The sequence below is a fragment of the Oncorhynchus clarkii genome, chromosome 18 (genome assembly GCF_045791955.1).
Source record: "Oncorhynchus clarkii lewisi isolate Uvic-CL-2024 chromosome 18, UVic_Ocla_1.0, whole genome shotgun sequence".
Taxonomy (NCBI): Eukaryota; Metazoa; Chordata; class Actinopteri; order Salmoniformes; family Salmonidae; genus Oncorhynchus; species Oncorhynchus clarkii.
The window spans coordinates 29,317,929-29,333,271 of record NC_092164.1 but is presented as its reverse complement, the minus strand read 5'-3'; positions in this window follow the sequence as shown (position 1 = coordinate 29,333,271).

Genomic DNA, 15,343 nt, shown 5'->3' with positions numbered 1-15,343 from the left:
GGCTATTTGAGAACAAGTTCTCATTTGCAACTGCAACCTAGCCAAGATAAAGCGTAGCAATTTGGCACATACAACAACACAGAGTTACACATGGAATAAACAAAACATACAGTCAAGAATACAGTAGAAACAAAAGAAAACAAAAGTCTATATACACTGACTGCAAATTAGGTAAGATAAGGGAGTTAAGGAAATAAATAGGCCATGGTGGCGAGGTAATTACAATATAGCAATTAAACACTGGAATGGTAGATGCGCAGAAGATGAATGTGCAAGTAGAGATATTGGGGTGCAAAGGTGCAAGATAAATAAATACAGTATGGGAATGAGGTAGATAGATGGGCTGTTTACATATGGGCTATGTCCAGGTGGAGTGATCTGTGAGCTGCTCTAACAGCTGGTGCTTAAAGCTAGTGAGGGAGATATGAGTCTCCAGCTTCAGTGATTTTTGCAATTCTTTCCAGTCATTGGCAGCAGAGAACTGGAAGGAAACGCGACCAAAGGAGGAATTGGCTTTGGGGGTGACCAGTGAGATATACCTGCTGGAACGCGTGCTACGAGTGGGTGCTGCTATGGTGACCAGTGAGCTGAGATAAGGTGGGGCTTTACCTTGCAGAGACTTGTAGATAACCTGTAGCCAGTGGGTTTGGCGACGAGTATGAAGCGAGGGCCAACCAACACGAGAGCGTACAGGTCGCAGTGGTGGGCAGTGTATGGGGCTTTGGTGACAAAACGGATGGTACTGTGATAGACTGCATCCAATTTGTTGAGTAGAGTGTTTATAAATGACATCGCCAAAGTAGGATGGTCAGTCTTACGAGGGTATGTTTGGCAGCATGAGTGAAGGATGCTTTGTTGCGATAAAGGAAGCCGATTCTAGGTTTAATTTTGGATTGGAGATGCTCCTGTACTCCTGTACTTAATGTGAGTCTGGAAGGAGAGTTTACAGTCTAACCAGACACCTAGGTATTTGTAGTTGTCCACGTATTCTAAATCAGAACCGTCCAGAGTAGGACGGGTGGGCAGGTGCAGGCAGTGATCAATTGAATGCATTTAGTTTTACTTACATTTAAGAGCAGTTGGAGACCACGGAAGGAGAGTTGTAGATATTGAAGCTCATCTGGAGGTTAGTTACTCTAAACCTTCAAGCTGCATACTGGACCCTATTCCAACTAATCTACTGAAAGAGCTGCTTCCTGTGCTTGGCCCTCCTATGTTGAACATAATAAATGGCTCTCTATCCACCGGATGTGTACCAAACTCACTAAAAGTGGCAGTAATAAAGCCTCTCTTGAAAAAGCCAAACCTTGACCCAGAAAAAATAAAAAACTATCGGCCTATATCGAATCTTCCATTCCTCTCAAAAATTTTAGAAAAGGCTGTTGCGCAGCAACTCACTGCCTTCCTGAAGACAAACAATGTATACGAAATGCTTCAGTCTGGTTTTAGACCCCATCATAGCACTGAGACTGCACTTGTGAAGGTGGTAAATGACATTTTAATGGCATCGGACCGAGGCTCTGCATCTGTCCTTGTGCTCCTAGACCTTAGTGCTGCTTTTGATACCATCGATCACCACATTCTTTTGGAGAGATTGGAAAGCCTAATTGGTCTACACGGACAAGTTCTGGCCTGCTTAGATCTTATCTGTCGGAAAGATATCAGTTTGTCTCTGTGAATGATTTGTCCTCTGACAAATCAACTGTAAATGTCGGTGTTCCTCAAGGTTCCGTTTTAGGACCACTACTGTTTTCACTATATATTTTACCTTTTGGGGATTTTATTCGAAAACATAATGTTAACTTTCACTGCTATGCGGATGACACACAGCTGTACATTTCAATGAAACATGGTGAAGTCCCAAAATTGCCCTTGCTAGAAGCATGTGTTTCAGACATAAGGAAGTGGATGGCTGCAAACGTTCTACTTTTAAATTCGGACAAAACAGAGATGCTTGTTCTAGGTCCCAAGAAACAAGAGATCTTCTGTTGAATCTGACAATTAATCTTAATGGTTGTACAGTCATCTCAAATAAAACTGTGAAGGACCTCAGCGTTACTCTGGACCCTGATCTCTCTTTTGAAGAACATATCAAGACCATTTCAAGGACAGCTTTTTTCCATCTACGTAACATTGCAAAAATCAGAAACTTTCTGTCCAAAATTGATGCAGAGAAATTAATCAATGCTTTTGTCACTTCTAGGTTAGACTACTGCAATGCTCTACTTTCCGTCTACCCGGATAAAGCACTAAATAAACTTCAGTTAGTGCTAAATACGGCTGCTAGAATCCTGACTAGAACCAAACAAATTGATCATATTACTCCAGTGCTAGCCTCCCTACACTGGCTTCCTGTCAAAGCAAGGGCTGATTTCAAGGTTTTTACTGCTAACCTACAAAGCATTACATGGGCTTGCTCCTACCTATCTCTCTGATTTGGTCCTGCCGTACATACCTACACGTACGCTACGGTCACAAGACGCAGGCCTCCTAATTGTCCCTAGAATTTCTAAGCAAACAGCTGGAGGCAAGGCTTTCTCCTATAGAGCTCAATTTTTATGGAACGGTCTGCCTAAACATGTCAGAGACGCAAACTCGGTCTCAACCTTTAAGTCTTTACTGAAGACTCATCTCTTCAGTGGGTCATATGATTGAGTGTAGTCTGGCCAAGGAGTGGGAAGGTGAACGGAAAGGCTCTGGAGCAACGAACCGCCCTTGCTGTCTCTGCCTGGCCGGTTCCCCTCTTTCCACTGGGATTCTCTGCCTCTAACCCTATTACAGGGGCTGGGTCACTGGCTTTCTGGGGCTCTCTCATGCCATCCCTGGAAGGGGTGCGTCACCTGAGTGGGTTGATTCACTGATGTGGTCATCCTGTCTGGGTTGGCGCCCCCCCTTGGGTTGTGCCATGGCGGAGATCTTTGTGGGCTATATTTGTGGGCTATTTTTTTCCGATTTTTTTCCGATTTTTTCCCGATTTTTTTCCGATTTTTTCCGATTTTTTTCCGATTTTTTCCGATTTTTTTCCGATTTTTTTTTCCCGATTTTTTTTTTCCCGATTTTTTATCCGATTTTTTTCCGATTTTTTTCCCGATTTTTTTCCGATTTTTTCCGATTTTTTTCCGATTTTTTTTCCCGATTTTTTTCCGATTTTTTCCCGATTTTTCCCGATTTTTTCCGATTTTTTTCCGATTTTTTTTCCCGATTTTTTTTCCGATTTTTTCCCGATTTTTCCCGACTTTTTCCGATTTTTTTCCGATTTTTTTTCCCGATTTTTTCCCGATTTTTTTCCCGATTTTTCCCGACTTTTTCCGATTTTTTTCCGATTTTTTTTCCCGATTTTTTTCCGATTTTTTCCCGATTTTTCCCGATTTTTTCCGATTTTTTTCCGATTTTTTTTCCCGATATTTTTCCGATTTTTTCCGATTTTTTTCCGATTTTTTTTCCCGATTTTTTCCCGATTTTTCCGATTTTTTCCCGATTTTTTTTCCCGATTTTTTCCGATTTTTTTTCCCATTTTTTTCCGATTTTTTCCGATTTTTTTGTCCCGATTTTTTCCCGATTTTTTTCCGATTTTTTTTCCCGATTTTTTCCCGATTTTTTCCCGATTTTTCCCGACTTTTTCCGATTTATTTCCGATTTATTTCCGATTTATTTCCGATTTTTTTCCGATTTTTTTTCCCGATTTTTTCCCGATTTTTTTCCCGATTTTTTCCGATTTTTTCCGATTTTTTCCGATTTTTTCCGATTTTTTTTTCCCGATTTTTTCCCGATTTTTTTCCGATTTTTTTTCCCGATTTTTTTCCGATTTTTTCCCGATTTTTCCCGACTTTTTCCGATTTTTTTCCGATTTTTTTTCCCGATTTTTTCCCGATTTTTTTCCCGATTTTTCCGATTTTTTTCCGATTTTTTTTCCCGATTTCTTCCGATTTTTTTCCCATTTTTTTCCGATTTTTTCCGATTTTTTTGTCCCGATTTTTTCCCGATTTTTTTCCGATTTATTTTCCCGATTTTTTCCCGATTTTTTCCCGATTTTTTCCGATTTTTTCCGATTTTTTTCCTATTTTTTTTCCCCGATTTTTTCCCGATTTTTTTCCCGATTTTTTCCGATTTTTTCCGATTTTTTCCGATTTTTTTTCCGATTTTTTTCCGATTTTTTTCCGATTTTTTTCCGATTTTTTCCCGATTTTTTTTCCCGATTTTTTCCGTTTTTTCCCGATTTTTTTCCGATTTTTTTTCCCCGATTTTTTCCCGATTTTTTTCCGATTTTTTTCCGATTTTTTCCGATTTTTTCCGATTTTTTCCTATTTTTTTTCCGATTTTTTTCCGATTTTTTCCGATTTTTTTTTCCCGATTTTTTCCCGATTTTTTCCCGATTTTTTTTCCCGATTTTTTCCGTTTTTTTCCCGATTTTTTCCGATTTTTTTTTCCCGATTTTTTCCCGATTTTTTCCCGATTTTTTTTCCCGATTTTTTCCGTTTTTTTCCCGATTTTTTTCCGATTTTTTTTCCCGATTTTTTTCCGATTTTTTCCCGATTTTTTTCCCGATTTTTTCCCGATTTTTTTTCCCGATTTTTTCCGTTTTTTTCCCGATTTTTTTCCGATTTTTTTTCCCGATTTTTTTCCGATTTTTTCCGATTTTTTCCCGATTTTTTTTCCCGATTTTTTCCGATTTTTTCCGATTTTTTTCCGATTTTTTCCGATTTTTTCCGATTTTTTTCCGATTTTTTTTTCCGATTTTTTTCCGATTTTTTTTCCGATTTTTTCCCGATTTTTTCCCGATTTTTTCCGATTTTTTTCCGATTTTTTTCCGATTTTTTCCCGATTTTTTTCCGATTTTTTTCCGATTTTTTCCCGATTTTTTCCGATTTTTTTTCCCGATTTTTTTCCGATTTTTTCCGATTTTTTCCCGATTTTTTCCGATTTTTTCCGATTTTTTTCCCGATTTTTTTTCCCGATTTTTTTTCCCGATTTTTTTCCGATTTTTTCCCGATTTTTTTTCCCGATTTTTTCCCTATTTTTTCCGATTTTTTTTTCCCGATCTTTTTCCGATTTTTTTCCGATTTTTTTCCCCGATTTTTTTCCGATTTTTTCCGATTTTTTCCGATTTTTTTCCGATTTTTTTTCCCGATTTTTTTCCGATTTTTTCCCGATTTTTCCCGATTTTTTCCGATTTTTTTCCGATTTTTTTTCCCGATTTTTTTCCGATTTTTTCCCGATTTTTCCCGACTTTTTCCGATTTTTTTCCGATTTTTTTTCCCGATTTTTTCCCGATTTTTTCCCGATTTTTCCCGACTTTTTCCGATTTTTTTCCGATTTTTTCCCGATTTTTTCCCGATTTTATCCGATTTTTTCCGATTTTTTTTCCGATTTTTTTTCCGATTTTTTTCCGATTTTTTCCGATTTTTTTCCCGATTTTTTCCCGATTTTTCCCGACTTTTTCCGATTTTTTTCCGATTTTTTCCCGATTTTTTTCCGATTTTTTCCGATTTTTTTTTCCCGATTTTTTCCGATTTTTTCCGATTTTTTTCCGATTTTTTCCGTTTTTTTTCCGATTTTTTCCCGATTTTTTCCCGATTTTTTCCCGATTTTTTTCCCGATTTTTTTCTGATTTTTTCCGATTTTTTCCGATTTTTTTTTCCCGATTTTTTCCCGATTTTTTTCCGATTTTTTCCCGATTTTTTCCGATTTTTTTCCGATTTTTTTTCCCGATTTTTTTCCGATTTTTTCCCGATTTTTCCCGACTTTTTCCGATTTTTTTCCGATTTTTTTTCCCGATTTTTTCCCGATTTTTCCCGACTTTTTCCGATTTTTTTCTGATTTTTCCCGATTTTTTCCGATTTTTTCCGATTTATTCCGATTTTTTTTCGGATTTTTTTCGGATTTTTTTCCGATTTTTTCCCGATTTTTTCCCGATTTTTTTTTCCCGATTTTTTTCCGATTTTTTTTCCCGATTTTTTTCCGTTTTTTTCCGATTTTTTCCGATTTTTTTCCGATTTTTTCAGATTTTTTTCTGTTTTTTTTCCGATTTTTTCCCGATTTTTTCCCGATTTTTCCCGACTTTTTCCGATTTTTTTCCGTTTTTTTCCGATTTTTTTCCGATTTTTTTCCGATTTTTTTCCGATTTTTTCCCGATTTTTTCCCGATTTTTTCCCGATTTTTTTTTCCCGATTTTTTTCCCGATTTTTTTCCGATTTTTTTCCGATTTTTTCCGATTTTTTCCCGATTTTTTTCCCGATTTCTTCCGATTTTTTTCCGATTTTTTCCGATTTTTTTCCGATTTTTTCCCGATTTTTTTCCGATTTTTTCCGATTTTTTTCCGTTTTTTTTCCGATTTTTTCCCGATTTTTTTCCGATTTTTTCCGATTTTTTTCCGTTTTTTTTCCGATTTTTTTCCGATTTTTTTTCCCGATTTTTTTCCGTTTTTTTCCGATTTTTTCCCGATTTTTTCCGATTTTTTTCCGATTTTTTTTCCCGATTTTTTTCCGATTTTTTCCCGATTTTTCCCGACTTTTTCCGATTTTTTTCCGATTTTTTCCCGATTTTTTCCCGATTTTTTTTTCCCGATTTTTTTCCGATTTTTTTTCCCGATTTTTTTCCGTTTTTTTCCGATTTTTTCCGATTTTTTTCCGATTTTTTCAGATTTTTTTCTGTTTTTTTTCCGATTTTTTCCGATTTTTTTCCGATTTTTTTTCCCGATTTTTTTCCGATTTTTTCCCGATTTTTCCCGACTTTTTCCGATTTTTTTCCGATTTTTTTTCCCGATTTTTTCCCGATTTTTCCCGACTTTTTCCGATTTTTTTCTGATTTTTCCCGATTTTTTCCGATTTTTTTCCGTTTTTTTCCGATTTTTTTCCGATTTTTTTCCGATTTTTTTCCGATTTTTTCCCGATTTTTTCCCGATTTTTTTTCCCGATTTTTTTCCCGATTTTTTTCCCGATTTTTTTCCGATTTTTTTCCGATTTTTTCCGATTTTTTCCCGATTTTTTCCCGATTTATTCCGTTTTTTTTCCGTTTTTTTCCGATTTTTTCCGATTTTTTTTCCGATTTTTTTCCGATTTTTTTCCGATTTTTTCCCGATTTTTTCCCGATTTTTTTCCCGATTTTTTTCTGATTTTTTCCGATTTTTTCCGATTTTTTTTTCCGATTTTTTCCGATTTTTTTCCGATTTTTTTTCCGATTTTTTCCCGATTTTTTCCCGATTTTTCCCGACTTTTTCCGATTTTTTTCCGATTTTTTCCCGATTTTTTCCCGATTTTATCCGATTTTTTCCGATTTTTTCCGATTTTTTTTCCGATTTTTTTCCGATTTTTTCAGATTTTTTTCCCGATTTTTTCCCGATTTTTCCCGACTTTTTCCGATTTTTTTCCGATTTTTTCCCGATTTTTTCCGATTTTTTCCGATTTTTTTCCGATTTTTTCCGATTTTTTTCCGTTTTTTTTCCGATTTTTTTCCGATTTTTTTTCCCGATTTTTTTCCGTTTTTTTCCGATTTTTTCCCGATTTTTTCCGATTTTTTTCCGATTTTTTTTCCCGATTTTTTTCCGATTTTTTCCCGATTTTTCCCGACTTTTTCCGATTTTTTTCCGATTTTTTCCCGATTTTTTCCCGATTTTTTTTTCCCGATTTTTTTCCGATTTTTTTTCCCGATTTTTTTCCGTTTTTTTCCGATTTTTTCCGATTTTTTTCCGATTTTTTCAGATTTTTTTCTGTTTTTTTTCCGATTTTTTCCGATTTTTTTCCGATTTTTTTTCCCGATTTTTTTCCGATTTTTTCCCGATTTTTCCCGACTTTTTCCGATTTTTTTCCGATTTTTTTTCCCGATTTTTTTCCGATTTTTTCCCGATTTTTCCCGACTTTTTCCGATTTTTTTCCGATTTTTTTTCCCGATTTTTTCCCGATTTTTCCCGACTTTTTCCGATTTTTTTCTGATTTTTCCCGATTTTTTCCGATTTTTTTCCGTTTTTTTCCGATTTTTTTCCGATTTTTTTCCGATTTTTTTCCGATTTTTTCCCGATTTTTTCCCGATTTTTTTTCCCGATTTTTTTCCCGATTTTTTTCCCGATTTTTTTCCGATTTTTTTCCGATTTTTTCCGATTTTTTCCCGATTTTTTCCCGATTTCTTCCGTTTTTTTTCCGTTTTTTTCCGATTTTTTCCGATTTTTTTTCCGATTTTTTTCCGATTTTTTTCCGATTTTTTCCCGATTTTTTCCCGATTTTTTTCCCGATTTTTTTCTGATTTTTTCCGATTTTTTCCGATTTTTTTTTCCCGATTTTTTCCCGATTTTTTTCCGATTTTTTTTCCCGATTTTTTCCCGATTTTTTCCCGATTTTTCCCGACTTTTTCCGATTTTTTTCCGATTTTTTCCCGATTTTTTCCCGATTTTATCCGATTTTTTCCGATTTTTTCCGATTTTTTTTCCGATTTTTTTCCGATTTTTTCAGATTTTTTTCCCGATTTTTTCCCGATTTTTCCCGACTTTTTCCGATTTTTTTCCGATTTTTTCCCGATTTTTTCCGATTTTTTCCGATTTTTTTTTCCCGATTTTTTCCGATTTTTTCCGATTTTTTTCCGATTTTTTCCGATTTTTTTCCGATTTTTTTCCGTTTTTTTCCGATTTTTTTCTGATTTTTTTCCGATTTTTTTCCGATTTTTTTCCGATTTTTTTTCCCGATTTTTTTCCGATTTTTTCCGATTTTTTCCCGATTTTTTCCCGATTTCTTCCGATTTTTTTCCGATTTTTTTCCGATTTTTTCCCGATTTTTTCCGATTTTTTCCGATTTTTTCCGATTTTTTTTCGGATTTTTTTCCGATTTTTTCCCGATTTTTTCCCGATTTTTTTTCCCGATTTTTTTTCCCGATTTTTTTCCGATTTTTTTCCGATTTTTTCCGATTTTTTCCCGATTTTTTCCCGATTTCTTCCGATTTTTTTCCGATTTTTTCCGATTTTTTTCCGTTTTTTTCCGATTTTTTCCCGATTTTTTTCCGATTTTTTCCGATTTTTTTCCGTTTTTTTTCCGATTTTTTTCCGATTTTTTTTCCCGATTTTTTTCCGTTTTTTTCCGATTTTTTCCCGATTTTTTCCGATTTTTTTCCGATTTTTTTCCGATTTTTTTCCGATTTTTTTCCGATTTTTTCCCGATTTTTTCCCGATTTTTTTTCCCGATTTTTTTCCCGATTTTTTTCCGATTTTTTTCCGATTTTTTCCGATTTTTTTTCCCGATTTTTTTCCCGATTTTTTTCCGATTTTTTTCCGATTTTTTCCGATTTTTTCCCGATTTTTTCCCGATTTCTTCCGATTTTTTTCCGATTTTTTCCGATTTTTTTCCGTTTTTTTTCCGATTTTTTCCCGATTTTTTCCGATTTTTTTCCGATTTTTTTCCGATTTTTTTCCGATTTTTTCCCGATTTTTTCCCGATTTTTTCCCGATTTTTTTTCCCGATTTTTTTCCCGATTTTTTTCCGATTTTTTTCCGATTTTTTCCGATTTTTTCCCGATTTTTTCCCGATTTCTTCCGATTTTTTTCCGATTTTTTCCGATTTTTTTCCGTTTTTTTTCCGATTTTTTCCCGATTTTTTTCCGATTTTTTTCCGTTTTTTTCCGATTTTTTCCGATTTTTTCCGATTTTTTTTCCGATTTTTTTCCGATTTTTTTCCGATTTTTTCCCGATTTTTTCCCGATTTTTTTCCCGATTTTTTTCTGATTTTTTCCGATTTTTTCCGATTTTTTTTCCCGATTTTTTCCCGATTTTTTTCCGATTTTTTCCCGATTTCTTCCGATTTTTTTCCGATTTTTTCCGATTTTTTTCCGTTTTTTTTCCGATTTTTTCCCGATTTTTTTCCGATTTTTTTCCGTTTTTTTTCCGATTTTTTCCGATTTTTTCCGATTTTTTTTCCGATTTTTTTCCGATTTTTTTCCGATTTTTTCCCGATTTTTTCCCGATTTTTTCACGATTTTTTCCCGATTTTTTCCGATTTTTTCCCGATTTTTCCCGACTTTTTCCGATTTTTTCCCGATTTTTTCCGATTTTTTTCCGATTTTTTCCCGATTTTTCCCGACTTTTTCCGATTTTTTCCCGATTTTTTTCCGATTTTTTTTCCCGATTTTTTTCAGATTTTTTCCCGAATTTTTCCGATTTTTTTCCGATTTTTTTTCCCGATTTTTTCCCGATTTTTTCCCGATTTTTTCCGATTTTTTTCCCGATTTTTTTCCGTTTTTTTTCCGATTTTTTTCAGATTTTTTCCGATTTTTTCCCGATTTTTTACCGATTTTTCCCGACTTTTTCCGATTTTTTTCCGATTTTTTTTCCCGATTTTTCCCGACTTTTTCCGATTTTTTTCCGATTTTTTTTCCCGATTTTTTCCCGATTTTTCCCGATTTTTCCCGACTTTTTCCAATTTTTTTCCGATTTTTTCCGATTTTTTTCCGATTTTTTTTTCCCGATTTTTTTCCGATTTTTTTTCCCGATTTTTTTCCGATTTTTTTCCGATTTTTTCCCGAATTTTTCCGATTTTTTCCCGATTTTTTCCCGATTTTTTCCCGATTTTTTTCCGATTTTTTTTCCCGATTTTTTTCCGATTTTTTCCGATTTTTTCCCGATTTTTTCCGATTTTTTCCGATTTTTTCCCGATTTTTTCCCGATTTTTCCCGAATTTTCCGATTTTTTTCCGATTGTTTTTCCCGATTTTTTCCCGATTTTTCCCGATTTTTCCCGACTTTTTCCAATTTTTTTCCGATTTTTTCCGATTTTTTCCGATTTTTTTCCGATTTATTTTTCCCGATTTTTTCACGATTTTTTCCCGATTTTTTCCGATTTTTTTCCGATTTTTTCCCGATTTTTCCCGACTTTTTCCGATTTTTTCCCGATTTTTTCCGATTTTTTTCCGATTTTTTCCCGATTTTTCCCGACTTTTTCCGATTTTTTCCCGATTTTTTTCCGATTTTTTTTCCCGATTTTTTTCAGATTTTTTCCCGATTTTTCCCGAATTTTTCCGATTTTTTTCCGATTTTTTTTCCCGATTTTTTCCCGATTTTTTCCCGATTTTTTCCGATTTTTTCCGATTTTTTTCCGATTTTTTTTCCCGATTTTTTCCCGATTTTTTCCCGATTTTTCCCGACTTTTTCCGATTTTTTTCCGATTTTTTTTCCCGATTTTTTCCGATTTTTTTCCGATTTTTTTCCGATTTTTTCCGATTTTTTCCGTTTTTTTCCGATTTTTTCCGTTTTTTTCCGATTTATTTTTCCCGATTTTTTCACGATTTTTTTCCGATTTTTTTCCGATTTTTTCCGTTTTTTTCCGATTTATTTTTCCCGATTTTTTCACGATTTTTTCCCGATTTTTTCCCGATTTTTTCCGATTTTTTCCGATTTTTTTTCCGATTTTTTTCCGTTTTTTTTCCGATTTTTTTTCCCGATTTTTTTCCGATTTTTTCCGATTTTTTCCCGATTTTTTCCCGATTTTTTCCGACTTTTTCCGATTTTTTTCCGATTTTTTTTCCCGAATTTTCCCGATTTTTTTTCCGATTTTTTCCGATTTTTTCCCGATTTTTTCCGATTTTTTTCCGATTTTTTTCCGATTTTTTCCGATTTTTTTCCGATTTTTTTCCGATTTTTTCCCGATTTTTTCCCGATTTTTTCCCGATTTTTTCCCGATTTTTTCCGATTTTTTTCCGATTTTTTTTCCCGATTATTTTCCGATTTTTTCCCGATTTTTTCCGATTTTTTTCCGATTTTTTCCCGATTTTTCCCGACTTTTTCCGATTTTTTCCCGATTTTTTCCGATTTTTTTCCGATTTTTTCCCGATTTTTCCCGACTTTTTCCGATTTTTTCCCGATTTTTTTCCGATTTTTTTTCCCGATTTTTTTCAGATTTTTTCCCGAATTTTTCCGATTTTTTTCCGATTTTTTTTCCCGATTTTTTCCCGATTTTTTCCCGATTTTTTCCGATTTTTTCCGATTTTTTTCCGATTTTTTTTCCTGATTTTTTCCCGATTTTTTCCCGATTTTTCCCGACTTTTTCCGATTTTTTTCCGATTTTTTTTCCCGATTTTTTCCGTTTTTTTCCGATTTATTTTTCCCGATTTTTTCACGATTTTTTCCCGATTTTTTCCCGATTTTTTCCGATTTTTTCCGATTTTTTTTCCGATTTTTTTCCGTTTTTTTTCCGATTTTTTTTCCCGATTTTTTTCCGATTTTTTCCGATTTTTTCCCGATTTTTTACCGATTTTATCCGACTTTTTCCGATTTTTTTCCGATTTTTTTTCCCGAATTTTCCCGATTTTTTTTCCGATTTTTTCCGATTTTTTCCGATTTTTTCCCGATTTTTTCCGATTTTTTTCCGATTTTTTTCCGATTTTTTCCGATTTTTTTCCGATTTTTTTCCGATTTTTTCCCGATTTTTTCCCGATTTTTTCCCGATTTTTTCCCGATTTTTTCCGATTTTTTTCCGATTTTTTTTCCCGATTATTTTCCGATTTTTTCCCGATTTTTTCCGATTTTTTTCCGATTTTTTTTCCCGATTTTTTTCCGATTTTTTTTCCCGATTTTTTTCCGATTTTTTCCGATTTTTTCGCGATTTTTCCCGACTTTTTCCGATTTTTTTCTGATTTTTTTTCCCGATTTTTTTCCGATTTTTTTCCGATTTTTTCCGTTTTTTTCCGATTTTTTCCGTTTTTTTCCGATTTATTTTTCCCGATTTTTTCACGATTTTTTTCCGATTTTTTTCCGATTTTTTCCGATTTTTTCCCGATTTTTTCCCGATTTCTTCCGATTTTTTTCCGATTTTTTCCGATTTTTTTCCGTTTTTTTTCTGATTTTTTCCGATTTTTTCCGATTTTTTTTTCCCGATTTTTTCCCGATTTTTTTCCGATTTTTTTTCCCGATTTTTTTCCGTTTTTTTCCGATTTTTTCCCGATTTTTTCCGATTTTTTTCCGATTTTTTTTCCCGATTTTTTTCCGATTTTTTCCCGATTTTTCCCGACTTTTTCCGATTTTTTTCTGATTTTTCCCGATTTTTTCCGATTTTTTCCGATTTTTTTCCGATTTTTTCCGATTTTTTCCGATTTTTTTCCGATTTTTTTTTCCGATTTTTTTCCGATTTTTTTTCCGATTTTTTCCCGATTTTTTCCCGATTTTTTCCGATTTTTTTCCGATTTTTTTCCGATTTTTTCCGATTTTTTCCCGATTTTTTCCCGATTTTTTCCCGATTTTTTCCGATTTTTTTTCCCGATTTTTTTCCGATTTTTTCCGATTTTTTCCCGATTTTTTCCGATTTTTTCCGATTTTTTTCCCGATTTTTTTCCCGATTTTTTTCCGATTTTTTCCCGATTTTTTTTCCCGATTTTTTCCCTATTTTTTCCGATTTTTTTTTCCCGATCTTTTTCCGATTTTTTTCCGATTTTTTTTCCCGATTTTTTTCCGATTTTTTCCGATTTTTTCCGATTTTTTTCCGATTTTTTTTCCCGATTTTTTTCCGATTTTTTCCCGATTTTTCCCGATTTTTTTCCGATTTTTTTTCCCGATTTTTTCCCGATTTTTCCCGACTTTTTCCGATTTTTTTCCGATTTTTTCCCGATTTTTTCCCGATTTTATCCGATTTTTTCCGATTTTTTCCGATTTTTTTTCCGATTTTTTTCCGATTTTTTCAGATTTTTTTCCCGATTTTTTCCCGATTTTTCCCGACTTTTTCCGATTTTTTTCCGATTTTTTCCCGATTTTTTCCGATTTTTTCCGATTTTTTTTTCCCGTTTTTTTCCGATTTTTTCCGATTTTTTCCGATTTTTTTCCGATTTTTTTCCGTTTTTTTCCGATTTTTTTCCGATTTTTTTCCGATTTTTTTTCCCGATTTTTTTCCGATTTTTTTCCGATTTTTTCCGATTTTTTCCCGATTTTTTCCCGATTTCTTCCGATTTTTTTCCGATTTTTTCCGATTTTTTTCCGTTTTTTTTCCGATTTTTTCCCGATTTTTTCCCGATTTTTTCCCGATTTTTTTCCCGATTTTTTTCTGATTTTTTCCGTTTTTTTCCGATTTTTTCCCGATTTTTTCCGATTTTTTTCCGATTTTTTTTCCCGATTTTTTTCCGATTTTTTCCCGATTTTTCCCGACTTTTTCCGATTTTTTTCCGATTTTTTTTCCCGATTTTTTCCCGATTTTTCCCGACTTTTTCCGATTTTTTTCTGATTTTTCCCGATTTTTTCCGATTTTTTCCGATTTATTCCAATTTTTTTTCGGATTTTTTTCCGATTTTTTTCCGATTTTTTCCCGATTTTTTTCCGTTTTTTTCCGTTTTTTTCCGATTTTTTTCCGATTTTTTCAGATTTTTTTCTGTTTTTTTCCCGATTTTTCCCGACTTTTTCCGATTTTTTTCCGTTTTTTTCCGATTTTTTTCCGATTTTTTTCCGATTTTTTTCCGATTTTTTCCCGATTTTTTCCCGATTTTTTCCCGATTTTTTTTCCCGATTTTTTTCCCGATTTTTTTCCGATTTTTTTCCGATTTTTTCAGATTTTTTTCCCGATTTTTTCCCGATTTTTCCCGACTTTTTCCGATTTTTTTCCGTTTTTTTCCGATTTTTTTCCGATTTTTTTCCGATTTTTTTCCGATTTTTTCCCGATTTTTTCCCGATTTTTTTCCCCGATTTTTTTCCCGATTTTTTTCCGATTTTTTTCCGATTTTTTCCGATTTTTTCCCGATTTTTTCCCGATTTCTTCCGATTTTTTTCCGATTTTTTCCGATTTTTTTCCGTTTTTTTTCCGATTTTTTCCCGATTTTTTTCCGATTTTTTCCGATTTTTTTCCGTTTTTTTTCCGATTTTTTCCGATTTTTTCCGATTTTTTTTCCGATTTTTTTCCGATTTTTTTCCGATTTTTTCCCGATTTTTTCCCGATTTTTTTCCCGATTTTTTTCTGATTTTTTCCGATTTTTTCCGATTTTTTCCGATTTTTTTCCGATTTTTTTTCCCGATTTTTTTCCGATTTTTTCCCGATTTTTCCCGACTTTTTCCGATTTTTTTCCGATTTTTTTTCCCGATTTTTTCCCGATTTTTTCCCGATTTTTCCCGACTTTTTCCGATTTTTTTCTGATTTTTCCCGATTTTTTCCGATTTTTTCCGATTTTTTCCGATTTTTTCCGATTTTTTCCGATTTTTTTCCGATTTTTTTTTCCGATTTTTTTCCGATTTTTTTTCCGATTTTTTCCCGATTTTTTCCCGATTTTTTCCGATTTTTTCCGATTTTTTTCCGATTTTTTTTTCCGATTTTTTCCCGATTTTTTTTCCGATTTTTTTCCGATTTTTTCACGATTTTTTTCCGATTTTTTTCCGATTTTTTCCGTTTTTTTCCGATTTATTT